The 25,544-nt window shown below is 46.5% G+C and overlaps 1 protein-coding gene across 4 annotated transcripts in view; it reads right to left on the bottom strand.

The window, feature by feature from the left end:
* TRPC7 (transient receptor potential cation channel subfamily C member 7) overlaps window positions 1–25,544 on the bottom strand; it is a 127,065-nt gene that overhangs the window by 56,709 nt on the left and 44,812 nt on the right. The gene's annotated exons all lie outside the window — the stretch shown is intronic.

A 25,544-nucleotide genomic window follows, 5' to 3' on the forward strand; every position in this document is an offset into this window, starting at 1 on the left:
TCAGACTGCTCTTCTCTGTGCAGCAGTTAGCAGAGTGGTGAGGTGCCCAGGCTCAGGCTGGACCATCCAGTTTCAGATCCTAGATCACCCGACATCCCCCGGCTGTGTGCTCCTGGGCCAGCCCCTCACTACCCCTGGCGTCCTGATCCAGGCCAGGGGACATGTGTGCTGGGTGCTCAGCACAGGGCCTGCTGCTCGGTGTTCAGGGTGGGCATGGGCACCGCTGCTCCCGCTGGGCCTCCTGCCACTTCTGCTCGCCCTCTGGGGCTGGTGAAATAGTTCTCCTACCATTTCCCTTTGCTGGGTTTATGCCCTCAGCAGAGTGCTGAGTGGCCATGGTATTTTCAGAGTTAAACATTCCCGAAGAACTTAGTATGCTTGATTACAATGCAAAAGAAACCAGGAATTGCCATTGTTTTATGAAATTTTGAACCAATGGAGCATCAGTGGGACTGACATTGTCACCATGCAGCTCCCAAGTGGCCCCCACAAGAGGCTAATCCATGATAGTTCTGGGGAGAGAGACGAGAAAGCGGTGGGGCTTAGAGCTTTGGGTGGGAGTCCAGAAAACTATACCTCTTTCGGGAGCCTCTAATCCTGGGCACTAGACAAAGTGAAGTTTTATAGGGACAGCTTGATCTCTGACTCCCTTCTACAAGGTAAAAAGTTTTAAAGTAACAGTGTGATTATTTCTACCGTTAATAATTTAGGACCTATACTGTCTGAAGGAACTTTAGTTATACTACCTATAATCTGCACAATGACCCTCCCCAAATGGGTACATTATCCACACTCTCATCACCCTCCTCGTGCAGGTGAGGGGACCCAGGCTGGCTCAGCACTAGGTGCCCACGGTCCCTCAGGTAGACGGACGGTGGTGCAGTCAGAGTTCCAACTCGGGACTGTCTGATTTCAAAGCCTGAAGGCTTTCCATTCCAGTAAGCTCCCTCTGGAATTCTCTTGATTTTGTTAGTTTGGACTTTAGCCTTTCCTGGTCTTAGTTCTTTGTCATAAATAGAACAATAAAAAGCAAATGTTTATTGAGGACTCATGGATTAGGCCATGTGCGGAGCATATTATGAGCATTTTCTCATTTACTCCTCATTAACGATGAGGTGAGAACTGTTACGCCCGTGATTAAGCTGATTGTATTGTCACTGTTCAGATCTGACTCCAGAGCAGACATTCTTAACCACTTCCTTATACTGCCCCTCCCACCTGAGGTCACCCGTGTCTTTTCCAGGTCATGTCACTGTCCCACTCTGTCTGCCAACTGGGAGGGCATCTCTGTGAGCCTACAGATTTCGGATGTGCCACAGAGATGCTCATCTGGTTTCCCAGCCGGAGTTCTGGGAGTCTCCTTTCACCCTGTGGCAGGGGGTGGGCTGCGTCCTCTGGGGGCGGGGGGTGGGGGTTGGGGAAGGGGACGGTTGATCTCTGACTTCCTTCTCCAGAGCAGTAGTTCTCTGCTAATCCCACGTGCACTCCATTTGTACAGCTTGGGATGGATGCAGGGATGGATGCAGGGATGGCGGGGATTTTAGTTGAAAGGGATGACAGGAAGGTAAAAGATGAGAAGAACAGCCAGGGAAGGCAGTTTAAAACCTGACTTCTAGCTGCTATTCCAATTTGACACCGAGTCTTTTCCTTCCCATCCCTGGTCTCTGGCCAGACTCTAGCAAAGCTATTCTCAGGGCCTGTCCCATGCTTGACCATCTCTGAGCCTCTGCTCAAGGTATCTCTTGCTACCTGGAATGCTTTCTTCCTCATCTCCACAGCCCACGTTTTGTCCAGCTCAATAACTGTCTCTTCCATGAAAGCTCACTCTACCCAATCAGGTGAGCATCTCTCTCCCTCCTCTCATGCAATTCTCCGAGTCTCCCTTTCACCGCGGTCATAGTTTGCCGGTATGACCCTCTACCAGAAGAAGACTCCTCCTAGAGGGCGCCTGTGCTCCTTCACGGGGTGCTCCGTAGGTGGCTTCTCCGGCAGTGCTGTTTGAGTAAATAATGCAGCTAGGAATTCTCTGTGTTCAGACTGCAAACCTGGTGCCATCTGTTGGTCCAAAGGGGCCCTCCTTCCTCATTGCCCTGATGTGGCAGATGTCACCACATCTGGAAGAAGCGCCTGGGTACAAGAGGCTGAAAGTTTGCTTGGTTTCCTGGAGACCTGATGAATAGGTACATGATGGAATTCATGTCTCCACTGAATTTGTGTTCACTGTGGACGTGCTAGGAGACCGGAAAACGACAACAGCAATAACCTCCTTCCTTCCCAGAGGCAGTTGAGCTGGGAGTTTAAGGATCTTCCCAGGAAAAAAATTCCTCACCTGGAGGTGGTGCCCAAGAGCCAAGGAGGGGGGTAGGGATTGGAGCTCCGCTCGAGGGGATTTTTGGTTCTTTGTTTTATATGCATTGCCTTGGCATAAGGTCTCCCTTTCCTCACCTTTCTGCAGCACCACCTTCAAAGTTCTCCATTTTCTTACCACCCGAGTGTCTTTCAGACACCCCTTCATTTCTGAGAAATTCCATTCAGAGGCCCATACAGACATCTCTCACTCGAGTCCACCGATTCTGCTTGTGCACCCAGCGACCTACCCAACCGTGGCGTGCTTTTTCCACAGCTGAGTGTCCTGCCAGGCAGTGGCTCACTGAGCCGTTCTGGAAGTCTACCAGGTAGCAAGAGGAGACGGGCACTTGTGAAGGCGCCTCGCTCCCACGCAGATGTGATACCGTCTATTCCGTTGGGTAGCTCGCTCCATTGTTCTCAAAGGCAGCTCTCTGTTCCTGGTTCCCAGGGATAGCAGGACATGAAAAAGTCTCTCTCACCTCAAATTAAGCAAATCTCCCGAGGGATAAATGTCCCAAAGTAGTGGCTTTCTCTGAGGACCATTCCTGTGACTCAGTAGTTTCTTTCTTACCAGAGAAAGAATGCTTTTCTGACAGTCAGTTGTTCATGAAGCAGCCTGTGCTTTAGCCTTTGGGGTGCAGGGACGGAAACAAGTGGTGCTGGACTTGTAGAGCTGTGGGGGAACATTTCCCGAGGGCCGGTGGCATGGCAGGGCCCTGGCTGGCCCTCCTGGAGGCGAATGCTGAGTGGCTTTCCAGGGCTCACTCCCCAGGGTCCTCCCATGGCACCAAGTCCCGAGCATGCTGACGAGGGACTCACGGTCCTGTCTAGCTGTGTTGTCATGGCCAGAGCCCCACTGCAGGCTCAGTGAGCTTCTGTCCGCCTCCACGTGGCTGCCTCTGCCCTTTCACAGTATCTCAAAAGGGCCACTCTCCATACCTGGGCAGGACTCTCTCCACCCCACTTAGAGTGTTGCCCTAGCCTGAAACCCAAAGAGAAATGGAAGGAGCTGCTAGCAAACCTTCATGGATTTTCTTCCACCACTCACCTTCCTGGGCCTTCCCCTCCAGCCAAGCAGCTCTACATACTGTTCCCAAACATGGCCTAGGTGGCCGCCTGCTTGTGTTCAAGGAAGGTCCATCCTGCTCCTCTCGGGTTCATTTCTTAACCAGCCTTGGAGACCCAACTTTTCCTCCACCTTCAAGTCCTACTAAGTCCCTCTGCCTCCCTGAGAAGTCTTGGATCCTTTAGGTCTTATTCTGTGCTCTACTCACTTGACCATCATGACTCATGGCCCAGTTGTGAATGGCCTTACTATTGTGTTTACATCTGATTTCTTCTATTTTAAGCTCTTTGAGGGAACCAACTGTCTGTGCATCCCCAAGAATGTGTAGCCTTATGTTTTGTACATAGTGGGTACTCGGTAGACACCTGTTGAGTGATAAACTGCATGCTCTTCCGAAGCCTCAGAGATTTGCTCCATGATTTTCTGTGCCTCATCATCCCAGAATATTTTCTAAATATAACAAATCCTCTATTACTCAGGGTTTGATGAACACTTAACTGTCTTCGTCTCTTACTAGAGGACAGATAGGGAGAGGGGATGAAAACGAAACCAGGCTCTTCTTGTGGAGGAAGTGATTCAAATGTGAAGCTGAAATAGGATTTGAGGATTCTCTTTGGATTGGATAAAGATGGTTTAATTTCTGTGTACGCCATTACCACTGCAAACTGACATCAACCCAGATTATTTATACAATAACAATAATTATTATCATTATAAAGAATAGCTAATGTTTATTACAGAGTATCTATTCTGTCTGATGAACAGTCACTGCGTTTTTTAACCCTCACATCAGTTCATTGAGATGGGCATTGTTATATCCCTATTTTAAATACGGAGGCCTGAGACACAGAGAAATGAAGTAACTTGCCTATAATCACAAAGGTGATTATGACAGGCTCTGGGCTTGAATCCAGGTTGGTCTGACTTCAAGGACATGGTTTTGAACTATTACCCTGTATTTCCACAGGTAGATTTTAAATCAGGCAGACAAGGGACCGTAGTGATTTCTCCAAGCTCACCGAGGCCAGGCGACTTTACCTTTTAAGGTGCTGTTAGAATTCTCATTTCTCTGTGCCTCTGCCTGTGGTGCAGCCAAGACCCAGTGGAGATAAAAATCAGGAATCCACAGGGGAAGGGGCTGGGAGCCAGTTGCCCGTACAACTTCGTCTCCCTAAGAGGAGTGAATCATCGTGCTAAAGACAAACTCCTGGGCGCTCTCTTCTGCAGACAGACAGGAGTAGCAGCAGCTGATTCAGCAGCGGCTCCAAGTCCTGGTCACCACTTTGCCAGGAACCAGGTTAATGTGGAGGCCAATTAAACCCAGATTTACAGCCTTGAAAAGTACAGACTCCAGCCAAAAGACCGCTTTACTGAAAGACCTATTAGGATCTCAGGTTTCTTGCCAAATCCTATCTGACACTGACATCGTACTAGGAAGAGTTGTAGTTTCAGTTAATTTTCTGAGCCCGAGGTCTGACTAGATCAAGTTCCCAAATTGGATCCATAACTGCAGACTTTCCTGGTGGCTGGGCTGTCCCTTGGGTGCAAAAATTCACGGGGTCGTAGAATGTGCGCAGGCTTTGGGGTCAGCCTGCCTGGATGCCAGTCTTGGCTCTGTCATTGATTAGTGAGGGACAGAGTAGCTTCATGTTTCAGGCCTCAGTTTCTCCATCTATAAAATGACCATAATCATGACCAACTCAAAGGAGGTTTCAGGGGTTCACAAAATGCAGTTCCAGTTTTTGGTTTACAGGTCAATTTTTAAGTGCCAAAATACATTTTTTTTGTTGTTTTTGATATAGTATCTTATTTCTGTAATGAAAGTCAGAAATATAAATCCTTTATATCTTAAGAGTTGTGTCATGTATTAAAATTTGTAATCAGTCAGAGGTGTGCTCACTTACAGAGTATTCATCTGTATTTTTCATGGTTCTTAAGTAGGGAAAGAAATGTGGTTATCGATAAAAGCAAAGATTTTCTTGCAAGAATAATTCTTACTGTAGTTCAGTCTAGTTGACTTTATCAACAAGGAGAACATGGATCCAAAGTTACTGATGCTGATAGAGAAAGGCTGTATCTATATTTAATTAAACAAAAGAAGACAAAGAGAGACTGGAAATGCTTTTTTGAGCTATAAAACACAGCTTTCAACCAACACAAAAACTGTAGTCCCAGGTTGATGGAACTAGTGGTAAGTGGTAGGGTGGGGGGATCATACATTTTTCAGGAAGATTTCTCAGATTATTGAATAAAGTATTAGGCCAGTGGCAGATGAAGGAATCAGAGGGAAATATTTGGAGTTTACTTATAACTTTCTGGTTATGATTCCATATTTTCCAAGTTTTTCTTGTAGAGAAATGTGCATATAACTCAGCAGTGACATACTTGATACACTTTACTTTTTAGTATATGTTCTGCTGAAGTAAGCACAATACACTTTTTAAAAATCACACTTTATATTTTACTTGTATTATTTAAAAAACATTTTAAAATTAATTTCATCTGCTACAAATTTATATTATAATGCCGATGTGTAACATATATTTTGCTGATTTTATTTTTCCTTGATGCTTTTATTTGCATATATATTTATATTTAAGTTTTATATTTAAAACATACTCAAGATTGTGTCACTTTTTTAAATTAAAATTTTTGAATTCTCGGGGCCGACCTAGTGGCTCACGTGGTTGGAGCACGGTGCTCCTAGAGCCAAGGTTGCCGGTTCAATTCCCAGATGGGCCAGTGAGCTGCGCCCTCTACAGCTAAGATTGTGAACAACAGCTCTTCCTGGAGCTGGGCTGCTGTGAGCAGCCGGAGGTTGGCGTGGGCTGCTGAGTGCTGCCTCAGGACTGCCTCAGCCCCGGGGGGAGCGCAGGCTCATAATACCAGCGTGGGCCAGGGAGCTGTGTCCTACACAACTAGACTGAGAAACAGAGGCTTGAACCAGAGTGGGCGGGGGTGGGAAGGAGGGGGGAAGGAGGGGGGGACAACTTTTTTTGAATTCTCAACACTTATAAAATGTTATCATTACCAGTGTTTTGCTATTATATGACATAAATGCTAGAGTAGTGGAATAGCCATTGGTTCAGGAATTAGAAGTAGCACGTATGTGACCCAGCTGCCCAGATCTTGGCAGCTGGTGAGTGCAGACCTAGCCCCATTGGTGGACATGCATCCATCACTAGACAGCTAGTAAATACTCATTGGTCGTGTGCACCAAGCACCTTCAGGCATGGAGGGCACAGCGGTGAGCACGGTGGTCACCTCTGCCTTTGGGAAGCTTGTTAATCCCCAGTCCTTGATGGTTTGGAGCCTACTCAGGCGGGATGGCAGGATACATCCAGCCGTCCTCCTAAGTTCTGCTACTTGGTTGAAATACCTTCTGCCACTCACTGAACTATCCCAGGCGTCGGGTCCATGCGCAGGCACAGCTGCTACTGCCTCGCTCTAGTCCTGCTCTGGCTGCCTCACCACCAGCCCCCTGATCTGTTGTCCTGGAGCCTCCTGGGCCGGTCCCTGCTTCTGTGCACTGCATTTATCCCTCCGCCCTCTGCTCTGCTCTCAGGTGTGGACTTTCTCCTGCAGTTCTGCTGCGGGGCTGGTGGGCTCCCACGTGGTCATGGGTGCTGAGTTCCTCAGGGCCCTGAATGCCGCCTTGGCGTGTGGGGCATCTCCTTGCCAAGGATGGCCACTTGCTGTCTGTCATGCCCATCTCCAGATCTCCATCCATTTACCCCAGAAATGCCTGTCTCTTCTCAGGTCTGTCTTTTCTAGAGGGCAGTCCCCCAACAGAGTCGCTGGAAGTGACACCCAGGCTGGAGCAGTGCCTTCCTTCCTTGGTTCCACAGTTTCTCCTGCTCAGGGTGCAGGCCTGCATGGCTCTGCTTTTGCTGATGCAAGAGGAGGATTATTTGTCTTATTTCACTTTATCTATTTGACTGCATGAGTTGGCCTCCCAAATGCTGGATAGAGGGAGGTATTAAATCCTGAGGCAGTACTCGGAGCTTTCTGCACACAGCTCGTCTTGGCTTGTGGGGAGATTGGGGAGATCTGAGGACCACCTTATACTGAGCTCAGAACCCCTGCTCATCCCCTACACAAGTCTTGGCTAGACTTCTCCTAACTTCTGGGAGGTTTACTCTCAGACTTTCCTTAAAAATTAACCTTGTTTCCTGTTCTTTTACCTCCCAGCACCAACCTAACCACCAAAGTTAGACCCAGTGTAGACAGTGTTCAAGTACTTTATCCATATAGTTCTGGGCCCTATACAAACAACATGGAGTGTCTGACAACTAAGTTCGTGAACTCATCTAGAAATAGTGCTACAGACCTCATTGCTGAATATCACTACGGTCACCTTTGATGTACTCCCCTTGGGAAGCTATGCACCAACACCAGTGCCTAGTCCACCCTTCAAAGCAATTTTGGAACTCATTTTCTGGAATGGCCATCAGAGCTGTTGTCGTATTACTCTTGATGTCCTGAATGTCATCAAAATGTCTTCCTTTCAATATTTATTTTATCTTTGAGTAAAGAAAGAAGTCATTGGGGGCCAGATCAGGTGACTAGGGAGGGTGTGCCAATACAGTTGTTTACTGGCTAAAAACTCCCTCACAGACAGTGCCGTGTGAGCTGGTGCATTGTCGTGATGCAAGAGCCGTGAATTGTTGGCGAAAAGTTCAGGTCGTTTTCATCTAACTTTTTCATGCAGCCTTTTCAGCACTTCCAAATAGTAAACTTGGTTAACTGTTTGTCCAGTTGGTACAAGTTCATAATGAATAATCCCTTTGATATAAAAAAAGGTTAGCAACATCGTTGCAACAAGTTCACAAACTTAATTATTAGACCTCGTGTGATGCAACCCCCTTCCCAACAACCCCCATAATTCTTCACACCTAGAGCACACAGATAACTTCTAAGGGGTGTCTCCTAATTCTGTATGTCACCCTGGCCATTTTTACCCTCTGATACTTTAAGGGACATTGTTGCTTAGACAAAGAGCCTGGCACGTCCCTTAGCCTCATACTTAGTACATGTTGGTTTCTTTTCTCTTGGTCATGTCTGTGCCCACTCTGTCACCCACAGCTTCCAGCCTGGGCCTCCTCAGCTGCTCCTTTCACTTCTCTGGGAAATGTGGAAATTCTTCACACCTCAGACTGGGAAACATGCAGCATTCATTCTGGTGAAGGCACATTCTGGTTGTGCGGTGACACACCTGTTCTTAGATGTCAGATGAGGTGTATGAATATTTAGCAACTAATGCAAAGATCCCTGGACACCTGTGTTTGTTATTGAAGAGGCGGTAGTCCTGTTTGTGTCACTCAGGGGCCAACCCCAAGCCCTCATATACATACATATAGAAGATTTCTTGATGGGTTGAGTTAATTTTGGTCATAATTTGCTGGTTTTTTATCCACCCATGGAAAATAAAATTTTTCTTTCTCTCAGTGTGTTCATATTCTTCAGAAGTAGAAACTGAATCACATAAGTTATTGTGATATATTAAGATTACATCAAATGTATACGTAAATTTATATCCGTTTGTCCATTCTTCCATCCATCCATCCATCCATCCATCCATCCATCCAGAAAATACCTCTGAGCCTGGCACCAGGAACACAAAGATTGAAAATGTCCTGGCTCTTCTGGCCCTCAAATTCTTGTCAGGGAGACAGACAGGCAAACAGGTAAATTGAATGTAGCTCAGTCAGTGCCACAACAGGTCAGCTCGGGATGCATGAAATAGCAGAGAATTGGCTCCAGCCCAAGAGGGAATGTGAGGGACAGTGAGGAAAGGCTTCCTGGAGGATGGATTCTTGAGCTGAGACAGGAAGGCTATACCCAGGCCGCTGAGACAGGAAGAACATGCTAGGAGAAGGCGCCACAGAGAGTTTGGGCTGGAGAGGCAGATAGATCTTGGTTTAAATCTTGACTCTGCCTCTGAGCTAGATCTGTTTCATCTGTAAAGTGGGGATGACAGGATTGATGGTGCACTGAATGAGTGCGTTCAGAGCACTTGGTAGATTAAACACTTAATAAATTGTTGTTATTAGTGATGCCTTCAGAGCCTGGTGTGTCAGGAGAGGTGCAGGTGGCTCAGGGTGCCTGGCCCAAAGAGGAGTGAGGCAGATGTCATGCATCATGCTAAGATGGAGGCCAAACATGACTTGGAAAAGCAGGGTGCCTTGGGTGCTAGTGGGAGTCGTAACAGACTGTCACTTTTTGCTGTATTGGCCAGACACCCATAGCATAGATCGTATGTGCGCACACACTTGCCCCCACTTCCGCCCCTACTTCCGCCCCCGCTGTCTCCCATTTACCAAAGAGCAGAACAACATCATTTAAATAACAGCATCAGACAGTCTCAGAAGGTTCCATGGGCACCTGATTCACGCAACCTGCCCAGTAGACAATGATAATTTATTGCCATGTCCAGGATTGTGTTTGCAAATGTTAATGATCAATGGTGTAATTAGGATGGGGAAAGTTCCTGGGCTGGTTGTGGGTTTAATTTAATTTACAAAGCCATCTGGAACTATGCAGAATTGTTTTTACATTTTTCCCCAGACCATATTTGGATACCTTCTAATCACTGTAATGTCAAACATACAACAAAGACCCTACCCCCAAGCTCTGAGAATCCGGAGGGGATTCTGGTGACCTGAGGATGAGTCAGAGGGTGCAAGGACGATGGCGGATTCTGGATCTACCCCTGCTTCCCCGAGAGCAGGGACGGGGCCTTATTTGACTAGTGAGGATGAGTGTCTGCTAAGAGGCGAGCTTGGTTTGTTTTTACTGTTGTATTCCCAGCACCTACTACAGCATCTGCGACACTCTGGTGCTCAGAACGAAACCAAACTGCTGAATGAAGTATGTGTAGAGAGAGCCACAGGGTGGGACCGAGGTGGTGATCAGTGCACGTGAAGGGCATCCGGTGTCCACAGGAGAAGGGCACAGGCACCAGCCCTTCTTTGGGTACAGAGGTGAGTTGTCAGGACTGGCGTGACACAGAGGAGAATGCCCAGTGAGACGGAACATGCTGGCAAAACGGGGCCAGATTTCATATGATTTAGAAACATGGAAAAATGATAAGAGCTTGCATTTACTGAGCATTTATGATGCACCAGACTTCTCCTAAGTGATTTTCATGTATTAATGTATTACTCACAATAACCCTATGACACAGACACAATTACTAGCTTTTCTTTTTAACAAATGAGGAAAGTAAGTCCCGAAGAGGTTAAGTAACTTGCTAAGGTCACACAATCCGGATGTCAACCACCCAGACACTTGCACTCCAGACTCTCATCTATACCAAGTAGCAGTTAAGATGTCTGATTTCTTATCCCTGAGAGTCACAAAGCAAATTCATACTGGTTATACCTGTTTCATCGCTAATTACATATACGTGTACAATATTACATATAAAATTTTAATAATCAGGTAGTTCTGAAAGAACCAATTAAGGTTAGAAATCATGTTTTTTTTTTCTAGTAATAGAATGTAACAGCTTGGAGTGGGCTGTGCCTTGCCTGCCACCCAGATAACACGTAGCATCACTAACTGGTACCTGCTACGGACGGATCCGAGTAATTCCTGAAGATCACATTTATAGTGTGCGGGTAGCCCACACTTACCAGTCCTTTCTGTGTCTGGGAACTTTGTAGGCAAGCATTACTGCCCCCACTTTAGCTATGAAGGACACCGAGGTCAAGTGATTGCCTAAGGCGACCCCAGGCTGTCTCACTGCAGAGCTCTCCATTCTAACTGCTCTCCCAGCGAGTCTGCTTTCCACAGCATGTTAAAAGGCCTGTTTTTCAGCAGAAACAAGCATTTGATTATCTGGAAGGGACTTAAGATATTCCAGGAAGGAGCCTTTAACAACTATGTAAAGAACCTTCAGGTTCTATGAGCCCTGTTTGTGGCTCTAATAACCGATTACAATGATAAAAGAACATTATATACGTGTATGTGTCCCCTGCCCTCATAGCGCACCGTCAGTTTTCTCTGGGTCGTGGTCCGTTATCATCTGTAACTGATGCTAATGGACTTGGCTGTTGGAACTTTGTCTTTATAAATCTTCCCTAACGGGTCTTAATTTCGCTAAGTTTTAGCCTGCTAGTTACTGAAAGCAGCTTCCTAATTAGTGAACATTTTAACAGCTCCTTTTTGCCCATTGAATGAGGGTCCTTATGAGAAAATCAAGTATTATTTTGCGTCCACTGAAAATAATCTGAGGAAACTGCCTAAGAAGGGGTCGTTGAGGGTCTGGTGAGAGCTTTCATGTGAGCATCTCGACTATGTTAGTTTATACAGCCAGAGCCCCTCCGGTTTCTGGCACTGCTCTGCCTTCAGGCTCAGGACTTGTGGACTTGAGCAAGAGTGCCCCACTCTGTGGGTTCACTTGCCCCCACCTGCCCCCTTTGGGAATTCCTCTGGCAGCCTGCTGGACAGAGAGAGCTGGTCCTGGCCCTGCTGGCCCAGCACTGTGTGGTAGCTGAGAACAGAGGCTTTGGGACCAGGGATGTAAATTGGAGTCTCTGCTCTGCTTCTGACCAGCTGCTTAACTTTCCGTCACTTGCTGTCCCTCCTTCCTCAGTAAAATGGGAAAAACATGGCTGAGGCTGCTATGAGGATGTGGCATGCATGTGAAGAGTGGGAACGCTCAGTGAGAGAGAGCTACTGTATGCGCCATCTTTCCGAGCATCTCTCTCCAACGCTGAGTCTTCTGTCCTCCCCCAATCCCTCTCCTCATGCTGTGGGCCCACGGCTCTGTGCGGCCCCATCCTACTGCAAAGTCTTCCAGGCTCCTAAATGGCCTCCAATTCCCTTCCTTACCTAAATGAAATCTGTTAGGACAACTTAGCAATAAGAGCAAAGCCATTTCTCTTACAGGTTGGTAGGCCAGAGCCTCACAGAACCTTCCGGGATTGCAAAGTCCTGTTTTCACCTCCAAAATAACAATTAAAGGTTCTTTCCTTTCATGAGCACAGCCACCGCCTTACTTTACACCCTCGTCACCTCCCACTAGGCTCTTCTAAATAGTGTCTTAGTTAGTCCCTGTTCTCTCAGACACCATCAGACCTTGCTGCTAGAATTGTCTTCTGGAAGGAAGGCTACCTGCAGTCATGAAATACCACTGTCCTGCCCTCAAATGGGTAAAAAGTTCTGTATTGCACAAGTGCCATCCAATGAACAGGGAAAAGATCAAGGCTCGCGTTTGGAAATGCTGCAGGGTATTGGTGCTCTGGTGCATGAGTGGCTGTGGGTCCGCTGAATTCACAGAGAAAACGCTCATCTGCCTAGAGACCGACCAGAAAGATGCATTCACAAATATGCATAGGGTAGTATTTTACACCTGCGAAAGTAGACAAAAAACCCTAATAACACCTAGAGCTTGTCAAGTACTGATGAAGCCAGTTCTGTCCAATACTGTTGACATTGCAAAGTAGTACAGCCATTTGGGAAAATAATTTTGCAATGTGTTTAAGTAATATTAGTGTTCTTTGACCGAGTAGCCTCACTCTCAGAAATTCAATTTTAGAAGACAAAATAAGGAAAGAAAGTGCTGTGTATGGTGATAATAGTAAAATTAAAAAAGAATATATGAAAAATGAATGTTCACCAGTAGAGAAAATACATAAATAATGGTACATCAGTCTTACGCCGGCATAAAAATAATAATTATAGAAAAAAATAGAAAAATGTTTACCTTCTGATACTAGGCTGAATCAAATCACAAAATTGTTTACCCTATAGCTATACGTATGTAAATACATGTCTGCATATGGGTAAGAATTGGAAGAAAGTAAACAAATGAAACAACTGACATATGCGTATATGTAGGTTATTCTTTGACTACTAAATATTTTTCTTATTGTTATAATGCTGTCTGTGCAATGAATATGATAGGTAAAATTATAATGGCCAATGCAAAGACAACCTTGAGGGTTCCCTCTGTTACAGAATGAAGGCCCTAGCCTCAGCCCACCACAGCCCCCTGCTTCCCCAGCCGTCCTATTTCCTCCATCCCCAGGCTCCTGACCCCCCACTGCATTTTGTGCCCTCCTCCTCAGCCTTCTCTCTTCTCCTACATCCTCGTCCTGACCATCCTGTAACTCTCCAAACATTATCACACCTTTGTGCTTTCCCCCACTGTTTCCTCCATCTGGAATGTCTTCATTCCCCGTTTCTTTTGATCTCTGGTCCTCCTCTTGGGAGGTGACTCAGCAGCTAACTTCTCTTCCTCCTAGAAGGTTTCCCACATCATTATTGCCTGAATTACTCATTCCCTGTTGGATAAAGGGCTGGGTTCTGTGTAGCCCTTTAGGATGTAAGCTCCTGATGGCGGGGGCTGGAACCTACGTATGTTTTTAACGTCCGCAGATTTAGCTGCTAACAGGTCTTACATGATTATTCCTTCCTTCATGCTTGCAAGTCTGTCTGTTCAGTAAGAGCTAACACCTATCAGAAGGAGAGGAGGCAAAACAGACGATACATCAGATGGATTTGTTATAGAATGAAAGTATAAAACATTAATTGATTTGTAATTCTTCTAGGATGCAATTCTAAGAAAATTATTGAAGAAAAGTGACCAAGTCATTACTAATTTTATTAAACAATGGTATTTTTGTATTTAAATGACCTCCCCCCCTCCCCTCTCGCTCTCTCCCCCTCCCTTCTCTCCGTCTCTCTCTATTTCTCTCTCTCCCTCGTAAAATAAGGCCATTGGTCATACTCTGAGTTTCTATGGACTTGGTACCAATAGTTGTAGGTGTTCGAGAATGAAACAAATAATGCCTAAGATCTGGTAGCTCCTCATGGGGTACTTTCCTATCTATCTCATTTTGATTCTCAGGAGAACCCTGCGTTTCCTCAACAGCTTTTAGGAATGCATCTGACCTTGAACATGGAATTTTATTGTATTTCAGAAAAATGAGAACTGGAAGAAAACTCAAATATGATGCATTCATTCATTCAAGTATGAAATTAAATAAATATTTTTAAGAATCTTCTAGTTGCCTGAGTCTACTCCAGGCTAGGGATGCAGTGGTGAGCTGCAGCCACAGAATTTCCTGGGTTGGGGGAAATAGACGATAAACAAGTAAACAAATGAAACAAAAGATGTTTACTGCAAAAGAGGGCACTGGGGTAGAGAGTGGCTGATGGAGGAGGAAGCACCAGGTAGGGCGTCAGCAGGGTGTCTCTGAGGAGGAGACTGTTGATCTGAGTTTGGAACAATGAGGAGAATCCAGCCAGCAGAGGTTTGAGGGAAAGGGATGAGTAACTTCTCTGGGGTGGGAGCCAGTATGGAGTGTTTAAGGAACAGACAGGCAGGCAGTGTATGTAGCTGGGGAGGAATGAGCAAGAGGGGGCTGGTGTGAGGTGAGTTTGGAGAGGAAGGCAGAGGCCAGGCCAGGCAGCCGTGTAGGCCATGGTTAGTAGTTTGGATTTTAAGAGTATTAGGGATAAGAAGATGTTGGTGGCCTGCCGAGATTGCTTCACCAGTAAGCTGCAACGATCCCCAGCTGCTGGGAGTGTTGGCAGCTGAGGGCTCAGAGATGGACCCTTCTCCAGAAAGTCCTCTCAGCCAGTGGGGTTGCTTTGCCCAGAAATGCCTGGGCAGTTGTGTCCTCCCCTTGGGGGCAGCCTGCAGATAAGGACTGACGGATGATACAGGCATACCCAAGACCCGTCCCTGGGCCTCAGCCAGGGGCCTGCGGGGTGCTGCTCACAGTCCAGAGCTCCCCATGGGGTCAGGCGGAAGTCAGGCTTCACTGAAACCACAGCGTAGCTTAGCTGCTTCTCCTGCTTCATCCTGCGTCTGCCCCTGCATTGCAGGTGTCTCCTGAGGTCAAATGCAGACCTTGCACAAAGACCCTCATTTCAGGCCCTGCTTCTAGCAGTGAAGATTATTAGATTTTGAGCTCCCTGAGGGCAGAGACTGTGTCTGTCTTGTTCACCTTTAGATGGAAGATTTAAGCAGGGGCATGACACAATCTGATTAGTTACAAATTTCTCTGTTGCTTGTGTGTGTGTGTGTGTGTGTGTGTGTGTGTGTGTGTGTGTGTGTGTGTGTTGGGGGGGGGCGGAGGGGGGGGCAGGAAGAAGGAGGAGAGGGCGACCAGGTAGATGCTCTTGCAATTATCCAAACAAGATATGACTATGACTGGATTGCATAAATGAAAGCATCTCTATTAAGCAAAGATTTTCACCCACAATTACACTTATAAAACTCCGCTGCTATCAAGAAATTAGCAAGTGACTGTGGACAGATGAATGTTGATAAAAGAATAATGCATTATGATATGTGATGGGAGGAATATATAAAAGATTTAAGACTCAGAATCCATATATGAGCATTTAGTACAGAAATAACGAGAACAGAAACGTGCAGTTGTTCTTTAGCTTAATTACTGGCGTTAGTCACAGGTTCTTGGGGTGGGGGAACTATAATTCTAAGATCTGTTTGACTCGGATAAAAGTGACAATTTGAAAATGGCGCTTATTGTTCTTCCCACTCAGGGCTAGTAAGTGGCTCTGATTTGCATCTATTTCTTGGGGGCACTGGGGATTGATGTTCCTCCCTTGAATGTGCTTCTTGTTAACCCCCCAAATCAGGATGTGATGATAATCTGGCTCTGGCTGTTTTAACAAATGCCGCACATAATGAATATAACAATAGTTACACAAGGTGAGGCTACGCAGCTTCGGGAACACGATAACCAAGAAGAAGAAACATGCTTTAAAGGATTATCCAGTCATGCAAATATTTACATATTGAAAGAGTTGAACAAAAGGCAGCATGATAACCAAAAAGGCAATAGTCACCTGCCCCGTCATGACAACTGCTTGGAGGCTCTGAAGCCTCCCTGGCCGATGGCAGGGGTATCTGCTTTTCCGTGTCGGGCGGCTCACAGTGGGCCTGAGGAAGGGCAGGGAGGAGGCATCGGGGCTGCTGTTCTTTGCAAGCCAGGCAGGGTGTGGGGTGGACCTGCAGCTCGGGCCTCCCAGGGAGCACCCCGAGATCTGAGCTCTCTCGGGAGGACAGAGGCCCCTCTGCCTGGCCCTGACAATGCAGGGCCACCGTGGGAGCCACCCACCTCTGCTCACCCCTAACACTGCCAGGCCAGAACCAGTGTTCAGGCTTCTCTGGATAGCAGGAGCTCTTCCAGAGTTACGAACCCAAGAGGGTCACGGGTCAGCAGTGGAGGGAATGGAGAGGATGGCCCCATACACTCTAAAGCCAGCCTGGGACACCTCCTGAGTTCTGTGACGTGGGTTTTTAAATCACAGGGGAATCACAGCTATGTGGAGATGCATTAAAGCCTGTGGCCGCACACTTTACACCCGTCTGTTCATTTAGTCACCACCCTGCCTGCTCTGTCTTCAGAGACCAGGATGAATGAGAAACGGTCCCACCTTCCAGGAGCTCAGTCTTTACAATAATTAGAATCATCAGGAACCTTTGTTAAAAAACCCAACTGAGTGGCTGGGCTCACACCCAGAAGAATTGCGTTAGAAACTCTGTGGGTGGGGCAGCGTTATTGGTGTTTCTTACAAAGCTTCCAGGTGGTTCCGTTGTGTAGCTAAGTGTGAGAATTTAGTTTATGCTACAGTTAAGTTTATGTTTCCCCCAAAATAAGACCTAGCTGGACAATCACCTCTAATGCATCTTTTGGAGCAAAAATTAATATAAGACCTGGTATATTATATTATATATTATATTACACTATATTATACTATACCCAATCTTATATTACAGTAAAATAAGACCGGGTCTTATATTAATTTTTGCTCCAAAAGACTCATTAGAGCTGATTGTCCAGCTAGGTCTTCTTTTTGGGGAAACATGGTAGAGAGATCCGTTGAGTCTGAGTTTGATCTACCCCTGCCTTTGGTCTAGGGAGATACAGCGCCCGCATGAAGAGAACTGCAGTCTCTGCCTCGGGGTTTACAGTTTAAGGGTTATGGCCTAGATCTGGAAAAGTGTTCTAGAGCGTCTCAGCCGAGGATGAGGGGTGTCCTCTCCCTTCCCTAGGGACATTAGAGACCATGTCTGGAGACATTTTTGGTTGACACAACTTGAGGGGAGTGTACTACTGACATCTAGTTGGTAGAGGCCAGGGATGTTGCTAAATAACTTATAACGCACAGGACAGTGCCCATAGCAAAGAATTATCTGGCCCCAAATGTCAGTAGCACTGAGGTTGAAAAAGCCTGATTTGTCTTAAGGGTAGTTCTGCTTGTAAAGTCAACACGGCAGGCAGCTTCCATTAGGTAACGTTTATTATGCACTTAACATGTATGAGCTACATTATGTGTATTAATACACATTGATTAGGTTCTATTTGTTCCCATTATGCAGATAAGAAAACTGAGGCCCAGAGAGAAATAACTTGTATCTAGTAGGACAAAAGAAGGACTTGGGATTTGAACATGTGCAGCCTCGCTTCCAGCCACAGCACTATACTATTGTTCAAAAGGTTCTGTTTTTCTCCTGCGAGTTTTCCAGGCTGAAAAGGAATACACATGTACTTGGATTAGTCCTTCTTAAGATTTTCTGCTTGAGAAAAACAGAACTTCTATTTCTATGCAAAAGATAGCCCCTCTGAGCCAGGAGATGAATGGACATTGATCACTTTTGTGCCGTGTGGCCAGGCTAGAGTCACAGAAGGAATCCCCAAAGAGGATGTTGATTGATGCTTTCAACACCAATGGATTCTAACCTCGTTTGGCAGCGAGTGGGCGTCCTGCGATGCGGTGTGGGGTAGTGCCTGACCAGCCAGACTGTGTTTCTGACAACTCTGATCTTCTTAACTCTGAGCATCTGTTGAAATGATGCCTCCGCAGGAAAACACAGTGGGAGAATGTCTGCTCAGAGCATGTGAGCTGACTGACCTCTCAGATGTCCTCTGGAAAGCCCTGCTGTCCTCAGGTCCCCTTTGCTCAGTGGCCCTGTGCTCTGTGCAGATGGAGGAAATGAGACTGGTCCCCAGCAGAGGTCATCTGCCTTCTCTCTAGGGTCCCTACCCGTGGTCACTGCTTTAGGGTGAGGGGTTTCAGCCACTTGTGCATCTACTGCTGGGCCTCGCTGCGTCTCTAGCACAGATTTCGGCCAGGAGGCGCTCAAGGTTTGGAGCAGTGAGTGCCTTATGTGGGGGCCCCTGCAAGCCAGCGGATCAAGTGACTTCTCTAAAGGCACACCTGAGCAGGCAGGCGCCCAGCCACAACACTATATTGCTACCCAACAGGTTCTATTTTCTTCTCCTGGGAGTTTTTCCATGTAGAAAAACGGCCCATTTACAGCACAACTGTAAAACGTGCACAAGATGGTGATTTTTAGAAGAAAGAAGCGAAGGGGCTTCTGCTGGGGTTAGAGGCCCTGGCCTAGCTTTAGACAGAGTGGTGGTGTGAGTGGACTTGGCCCCCCACCTCCCTCTGAGCTTGCTCCTCCCTCTTTGGCTGTCTTCTCTGAGGGGACCCTTCTGGGTGCTGTGCCGTGGGCACATTTTGTGCAATTCTGGGCCCATGTCTGTGAAGGAATCTCGAAATGAAGCTGACAGCAGAGAATTCGGTTTCACGGAGGACACTGACTTGGTCTGTCCCCAGTTTTTTGTAGACATTTTCCATTTTTTGTAAGATCACAGGCTATTGCCAAAGAATTTACAGTCTCCAGTCTTGGCTGGGCTATTCGCTCTCGCATCTCCCAAAGAATTTTTCCAGAACTTTTTTCAGACTGCCTTCTACCTCAGAAGATGATTCTGCTTTCTACTGACAGAGGAGTTGAGACTATTCATATGAATTCCCTCAACTTTTCTCTTGCTGGTAGTCATTACAGCTATTATGTTTGCCAAATAGCTCCCTTTTTCTCTCCTTTCCAACGTATGTCAGGGTTATACTTCCTGGCCCTTCTTGTGAGGGAGTATTGACAATGAGTTGTAAGCAGAAACCATGTGTGCCATTTCCAGGTGACAGCATTTAATTGCTGGCGTGAGACTCTCCAGAGCTGGATTTCCCTTTGGCAGGGTGGACACATTTGAGATGGTCGCTATTCTATCAGCCTGGGTTCCTCACTGAATTCTATTCCTAGATGGAAATAGGATGAGCAATAAATACACCTCCTTTTGTTAAAAGGCACTACAACTTTGGTTTTGCTTGTCAACAAAGCATACATAACTTGACCTATTGAGGAATATCCTTTTGCCCAACAAAAAATGCTGCACGCATACCCAGCCCCTTTGCCTTCCAGCCTTTCTCAGAGGAAAAGCTGTCTCCATCTAGCCGAATATTTACATCCAGTTGAGATTAAAGCCCTCTGATGGCTTCTTGTTGTTCTTAAAAGAACAACCCAAAATCCGTTAGCAAGGCCTGCAAGCCTCTGCGTAGTCTGGGGCCTGTCTGCTCCGTAGGACTCATCCCACACCCCACTCTTCCTCGTGCCTTCTAACTTCGTCACGTTCACCTTCTTTCAGTTCCTCTTCTGGGGTATGTTCCATCTTGCCACAGGGCCTTTGAACGTGCTTTGAACATGTTCTTTCTGCCAGAAATGCCCTCCCCACCTCTGGGTAATTTTCCTCCGAGCGAGCTGAGTTCCTCGGAGAAGCCTTCATTGGCCTCCCCGGTTAGGTCACATCTGCCTTTAGAAGTTACAAGATCATGTTCTTCTCTTTTATTACACTTGCTTCAGTTGTAGCATTACAGTTTATTGGTGTGATGTTTGGATTCGTGTCTGTCTTCCTCACGATGGCTGACATCATGTCATTTTTACTCACCGCCATGTCCCCAGTGATCAGCACAGCACACTTTGTAGTCATGCAATGAAAGCTTGTTGAATGACTGAATGAGGATATACAGCCCTGCTGTCTAATTTGGTAACCACTGGCACATGTGGCTGTTAACATTTAAATTCATTAATTTAAAAATACTAAGAATTCAGTTCCATAATTACATTAGCCATATTTCACGTGGTAATTAGCCCTATGAAGCGAGTGGCTACATATTACAGAATAGAAAATAGAAGATTTTCATCGTCACAGAACATTCTGTTGCATACTCCTGGCAAGATAGCGTCCAAGTGCCCATGCACGGCATGGAATATCCTGAGGAATCTGGTTCTGACAAGCTCACCCGTCTGCGTCTTTCCCGCAGTGATGGAGCCACAGGGAAACACTCATCCCTCGCTAAACACGTTTCCTACACGTGCCGCTTCCTCAGCTGTGTTGACTTTTCAACTTGCACCTCTCTCGGCCTGAGCTGTTCTCCCTTATCTCTCTCTGCCTGAATTGCCATCCCATCCAGCACCTCTCATCCTTGAAGCCCCGTCTCAAGTATTTCTCCTTCTGGGAAACATTTCCTGGCCAGTGCGTCCTCTGGCCTCCATGCCCCCCCTCCCATTCCTGGCTGCCCCACTCAGACAGGATTGCAACGCTTTGTTCACACACCTCTCTCCATTGCTACGTGAGCCCCCCAGGGGCCAGGCCTGGGTCTTGGTCATCTCTGTCTCCCAGTGCCCAGCACAGAACGGGTGGTATAGTGGACATCAGTGGATGTCTGTTAAATGATGAGTGAGTCAATGAATGAAACTCACAGGGGGTATGATTTCCTCAGTACAACGGTGTGAAGAAAGGGAACTGTGTCACTGAGTAGGGCTCGTGAGGGTGGCTCCCTGCAGTCCTCCCCCTTCCCACTGTCCTGTCCCAGGTCTTGATTGCATAGGAGACTAGCTTTCGGAGACAGGAATGAGCAGGAGCTTGGCAGGGGCGGGAAGGGCATCTCTGACACTGCAGGGGCAGGAAGGCTCAGCAGAGTGGAGCTGCCTCTTGAGAGGAGTGGGGAGTTTCATCAGTTGGAAGGAAAGATGGCTGGCACTATGATTAGAGTCCCCGGATCAAGCCACATGCCAAGATACTAGGACTGGGGGCCACCTGGGATTCCAAAAGAGGAAACTGCTGTGAACTCTGCTTAGCTCAGCTCGTGAAGTGCAGAGGCTGCCGCAGCAGTCTTAGCTTACCTGCCGTCACCTCCCCCACCCCGATGTCGCCTGCGGATCTCTCTTCAGCATCCCCAGCCAGCTGCTCAGTGTCTGCAGAGCTCAGAGGTAGTGGCTAAAACCTTGGCGGATTGAACTGACCATGCTTACTGGTGATAGCGCCTGATGAGAGATATGCTTTCTACAATGGGAGTGATATCATTTGGGACAAAATAATCATGCACTGTCCTTTGTAGCAGACTTTTGCTTAGTTATGTCCAAAGGGGCCTGCATCTCCTCCAAAGGTGAAATTAAGGCCTCTATCCTGTAAAATAGGACCTTCTGGGTCTCTGCCCCACGCTTCTGTGCCAGTTAAGCCTGGAGGACCCATGTCTACAAAGTTCTTTTGGTGAATAGATTCACCAGATTCTCCTTAAGACAGACTCGGAGTCAGAAAGGAGGAAGAAATTATACAGGGAAAGAGAAGAACGTAATAAGCCTGTAAGCCTAGAGGTGAAGAAGTGATGAAGAGGAAAGAGCGGGCATGAGCGTGAAGGCAGGGCCCAGATGTGTGTCCTCAGCTAGACAGGTTGAATAGGTAGCAAGGATTGTGTCGGTCTCTGTGACTCGCCACTTAGAAGTGACCACGTGCCAGACACTAGGCTCCCTTTATGCATCCAGCCTGGGCCAAGCTGAGCCTAAATAGACTCAGAGACTGTTGAGTCTTCCCAGTTGATGGGGTGGGGGTCCCCTGAGCAGTTATTTAGGGTTGCTACGCAGGGGGTGTAAAGGACCTTTAAGAAGGATATTTAGGATAGAAGGGGAGAAGACAGCAAGACGTCAGTTACTCAGATTGGCCCTGGAGGAGAAGACTGAGGCCTGTGCATATATCAGGCTGCAGGTCAGAGCTGAAGGGATTGTTCTCTTTGTGAGTCGCTTCTGAGCTTAAGTGTGACTCAGCGTGGGAGACAAGTGTCCTTGTTTCTTCATGAGGCAAGTTTGGCTCCTGAAGGGACTGTGCCTTTAAGGCTGGGATGGACTGAAATCGGTAATAGAAATGTCCTAAGTGATGTGACGTTCACTCGGAGCCCGTGCAGCGTGTGTCTTACTTCTGCCGTGTGTATCCCACAGGCTGGGGAGGCACACAGACTGTACCCCATTCGATTTGCGTCATCCTATGAAGTAAGCGTTATCATCCCAATTTTATAGATGAGGAAAGTGAGCCACAGGGAGGCTCTGTGATTTGCCCAAGTGACCCTATTAGGAAGTGGTTGGAGCAGGAGTAACCTCAGAGAGGACCCTCAGCCACTTACTTCTAACACTGCCTTCCACACACCACAGTTCACATTTCAGATGACACGTCTGCCTGGGTTATTGGGGGGCTGAGTTGCCCTCTTACGGTCGAAGTCCTGGAGAACAACCATGTCCTCACAAGGCCTTTGGTCTTTTCGGGAGGGGTTTGGGCTGTAAGGACGATGATGTTCCCCTGGGGGACATTGCTACCATTCTCGGGGGAGATCACAAAGGACCAGCTAAGGAACGTCTCGGGATAGAAAGACGTCTATAACCGCGGAAGGGACATCGCTGAGTGACAGTAATGATGCTTCCCTGTGGAGCTGCAGAGAACTTGACAGTTTCTGGAGCGTTTCCTCTCATATCAGTTCATTTGAAAGTTCACAGAGAACTCTGTGAAGCAAAAACTTACATGCCCATTTTGCAGATGGGAAATGAGGCCCAGAGAGCTTCAAAGACTTGCCCAGGACTACATGGCTAGTAAGTGTAAGACTCGCGCTAGAAATCTGGTCTCCTGACACCCACTTCATGATTCTTTCCTCTTTACCTCGTGGTCCCCTGTGCCACGGTGGCGTGATTGTTTCTGTCTTGTGGAGGCCGACATTATGACTGAGCCAGCCAGGGGACCAGACATTAGGGTGATGCCTGAAGGAGGCAAATGTTCAAATGAGTAACAGGATCTAGGGCGCAGGACCCGCCATGGGGCTGCTCCCACTTCCTAGATACATAGGCTGATTCGTGTTAGAGTTTCCCAAAGACCGTCACGTGGACAACTAGTTTCACCAGGTGCTCCACCAGAAAGAGAGTTCTGTGGTTAAGTAATAGATACTGTACCCTGCTTTTTAGAATAGCAATACTCTCTAAAGGCTCTACAGTTTCTTTAAGCAAAGGAATCCATGTGATTTATTTGCACACAAAACCTTTTCTTAAGGTCACACCTATCAGAAGCCCTTGAAACTGCCAAGAGCAAATAGTTTGCTTTAATCACTGAATTAATGGCTTGATTTGATATCGTATGGGCAGAGCCTTAGGAATTTTTTGTGGTTTTATACTTCAGCTGTAAGACTCATCTATACCGGGGTTGCCAAAAAAATGTATACAAGTGAACGCTTTGGTCACGTTGCTCAAGCAGTAGTTCGCTGTAATTAGAGGTGTCTGGACGCTGATGGTAACCACTTGAGCACCTCTTGTAATTGCAGACGTCAAATGTGACTTGTATTCATCTTTTGTTATCAGTATATATTGAGTATTACAATTTTAATACAATTTTTTCCTTTCTTAAAATGTGTATACATTTTTGTGGCACCCTCTGTGTATGTATATCAATTGTAAAAGGCAGTATATTTGTTAATAGACCTTGGTGCTATTCATTTTATAACTCAAAGACCCAGGGTTAGACTGTGCCCAGGCAAGCATGCTAAAGTTCATAAATTAAAACTGAAATCTCATTATAATATGAGTAAGCCTTTTTAATATTAGGTATTTCCACTGGTAAATCACAATAGAATAAATCAAGGAAGACTGAGTCTGTGTGCTGTCACCTGATGACACACAGTTTGAGCGAATTTACTCATTAGAGGTCTTTGCAGTGAGCAAGGCCGACATTTTATGCAGGTCGTTTATCATCGTCCTACTTACGGATTGCAGCATACATGTGACATTCATGATGGGTATTTCCTGAGACCTTTATGACTCCCCTAATTGGCAAATACCACTAGAGTAAATGGTTTCCCTCATAAAACCTTTTTATTCTGACCCGAACCATCATGTTCATGGAATGTTCCACTTTTTCTTCTTGTTCATCACGGCCATTTTGTACGGGGTAGTTGACAACGAGAGGGAACATGTAGCTACGAGGTGGTGGTGACCAGACTTGTGGACTAGCTGACTGCTCTACCTTCAATGACAGTTTTCCTAAGAAGTTGGGATTTATGTTTCAGGAAAATGGCAAAGGCCTGCATTTCCTAAGCTATTGGAATTGCTCCTGAACAGCCCAAACTGTGAATGTAAATCTGCAGACGCCAAGCATCTCCTGGTCTTTGCATTGTTACTCTCTTCACTTTTCACTCTGCTGGGAGGCAGGCGGATGCTCTGGTTTGGGGAAGGAAGGAAATGCTTACAGTTCTGGAAACTCAAGCTCAATCTTTACCATTGTGTCTCCACAGCAGGGTTTGTTTGAACGTCAAGGTCATGGGTATCTCAGCAGCTTCAGGAAGGGATTGCTGTGCTTTGATGAAAAGCCTCAGTGAGCTCATGGGGTAGGCCGAAAAATGAGTTTCCCTGAGCTAAGAGAAAATAGGATTGTACTTGAAACTGCAGCCCGATTCCTCCCCTAGCATCATTCTGTGCTTTTGAATATTAATCTAAGGCCACCTTTCCCATGACTGATCAGTTTTATCTTTGGGATTCAGTGTCTTTAAAAAAAGCCATTTTTCTTAGAATTTTTGATTATTTAAAGTAAAAGGGCAGACAGATTTTATCAAACTTGGAAGCTCTCTCTAGATGAATGCCACAGATTATATATATATGTATATATATAGCTTGTTGAAGGATGGTTCACCCCAAACAAATTAAGACCATCAGGCAAGGGGAGAAATGCCCAGAGGCTGTTTGGGAGGCACTGAAAATATCCCCAGTATTGACCCTGGGAAATAGCCGGGGGGAAACAAACCCGGAAAGACGGATCAGCCATCTTGCTTATGTGGAAAGCACATTGATATTGAAACACATGGATCTTTGGAGCTCTACAGTTTTCATCAGGATGAATGACATTGTCTAACATAAGAGCTGATTGTAAGACTCCAGAGTTTATCTAAAGTGGAAACATAATTGAGAGTTGTGCCTTTGGACCTCAGCCTGACCAGC

Source organism: Rhinolophus sinicus, linkage group LG10 (genome assembly GCF_036562045.2).
Source record: "Rhinolophus sinicus isolate RSC01 linkage group LG10, ASM3656204v1, whole genome shotgun sequence".
NCBI lineage: Eukaryota > Metazoa > Chordata > Mammalia > Chiroptera > Rhinolophidae > Rhinolophus > Rhinolophus sinicus.